Consider the following 2,500-nt stretch of genomic DNA (forward strand, 5'->3'; position numbering starts at 1 on the left):
AAAATTTTTAACGGGGGAATGGTTTAATTTTCCCGTTATTTCTGTTCATTCTCTTTAATTCCCCCGTTTCTTAAATTAGTCGTTTGATTATGCAAATGGCCGGTGACTTTCGCTACTCCTTTTGTTTTTATGTGTTGGTTGAGCTGATGTTACTTAAGGAGTCATAAAACTTAATGAATGAGTGATGGTGACTTTGAGGGGAAAAGGGGGAAGGGAGAAAGGAAGAAAGAGAGGGGAAAGGGTGATGGGGAGAGAGGGGGAAAGGAGGGAGAAAGGAAGAAAGAGAGGGGAAAGGGTGATGGGGAGAAAGGGGAGAGGGGGAAGAGAGTGAAAGAGTTGAAGGAAGTGGGAAGGGAGAGGAGGGATTTGGGGGGAGGGAGGGAGGAAAGGAAAGGGAGAAAAGGAGGAAGGAAGGAAAGAAGGGAAGGAGAGGGAGGGAGGGAGGAAGGAAGAGAGGAAAGAAGGAAGGAAGGAAGCAAAGAAGGAAGGGAGGGAGAGAGGGAGGATGGCAGGAGGAAACGAAGACAGAAAGGGAGGAGAAACATTAAAAAAAGAGAGAGAGAGAGAGAGAGAGAGAGAGGAGAGAGAGAGAGAGAGAGAGAGAGAGAGAGTAGAGAGGAGAGAGATAGGAGAAGGAGAGAGGAGAGAGACAGAGGAGAGAGAGAGAGAAGAGAGAAGAGGGAGAGAGAGAGAGAGAGCATGAAGAGAAAGAGAGAGGAAGAGACGAAGAGAGAAGAGAGAGAGAGAGAGAGGGGGGGGGGAGGACAGAAGACTAGATCTAAAACTGGTCTAACACTGTTCTAAGAATTGAACCTTTTTTTTATTCGACACTTGACATAAAAGGCAACTTCGTGCCGCTTCAAAAATAAATAAACAAATAAAAACAAAAAGAAAAGAAAAGAATATATGAAAGGATAAAAAAAAGATAAATATTATGGACACACACAGACACACACACAGACACACACACACACACACACACACACACACACACACACACACACACACATGCATATATACGCACATTCCATACATGTATGCATACATACGTAAATACATACATGCACACATGCATGCACGCACGTCCACACATTCACACACATCCTTCCACACCGACAATGTCAACAAAAATGATCCCGTAAGAAAGAGAAGAAAAAAAGGAAAGAATTACTAAATACAAATACAACGACCCCCCTCCACCCCCTTAACCCCCCCCCCTCCCCGGTAAAAACTCGTCGGCTTGACCTATTCAAATGCGGCTAAAATCTCCGGCGAGATCTTTGCGTGCGAGTCGGTATTGTCTTTTGTCGGTCGGTCGGTCGGCGGTGGTGTTAGTCGGTCGGTCGGCGACAGTGTCGGTCGGTTATAGTGTCGGTCGGCGACAATGACGGACGGCGATAGTGTCGACAGTGGCGGTGGTGCCATCGGTCGGCAGTGGTGTGCCGGTCGGTCGGCGATAATGTATGTCGGCGATAGTGTCGGTCGGTCGGCAGTGGTGTTGGTCGCTCGGTCGGCGGTGGTGTTGGTCGGTCGGCGACAGTATCTGTCGGCAGTGATGCTTGTCAGTCGGTCGGCGACAGTGTCGGTCGGCGGTGGTGTTAGTCGGTCGGCGATTGTGTCGGTCGGTCGGTCGGTTGGCGATGGTGTTAGTTGGTCTGTCGGCGTTAATGTTGGCCGGTCTGCGAAAGTGTCGGCGGTCGGCGATCGTTTGTCGGTCGGCAGTGGTGTTGGGCGATTGTTTCGGTCGGTCGGTCGGCGATGGTGTTAGTCGGTCGGTCGGCAATCGTTTCAGTCGGTCGATCGGCGATGATGTTAGTCGATCGGTCGGTAAAGATGTCGCTGTCAAACTACCAGGACTGGTACTGGTCGGTCGGTCGGCAATGACGTGTCACCTATCGGTCAAACGGTGTGTCGGTCGGTCGGTCGGCAATGACGTGTCGCTACCGTTTGGTCGGTGACATTTGTTGGTCAGTCGGCCAGTGTAGAGCAATGTAACCGGTCGGTCGGCGGTGTGTCGGTCGGTCGATCGGAGGCCAAGCGGGAACAGAGCGCGGCGGAGGCAGCGGAGGGAGACACGCTGAAGGTGAGGAGAGGTGGGCGGGCGGGAAAAAACAATCATAATGATAATGATAATGATAATGATAATGAGAAATTATAATAATAATATTAATAATAATAGTGATAATAATGATTACTATATTATTATTATTATTATTATTATTATTATTATTATTATTATTACTATTATTATTATTATTATTATTGTTATTATTATTACTATTATTATTATTATTATTATTATTATTATTATCATTACTATTATTATTATTATATATATCTATATTATTATTATCATCACAATAATACCAAAAATAGTAGCAGAATAGTAGTAGTATAAACATCAATCATAACAATAATACAAATAATAATACAGATAATAATAATATAGTAAACAAATAGCAATATAAGTAAATTATGATAATAACAATATAATAACAAA

This window comes from Penaeus monodon, chromosome 1, assembly GCF_015228065.2.
Source record: "Penaeus monodon isolate SGIC_2016 chromosome 1, NSTDA_Pmon_1, whole genome shotgun sequence".
In the NCBI taxonomy this organism is placed as follows: Eukaryota; Metazoa; Arthropoda; class Malacostraca; order Decapoda; family Penaeidae; genus Penaeus; species Penaeus monodon.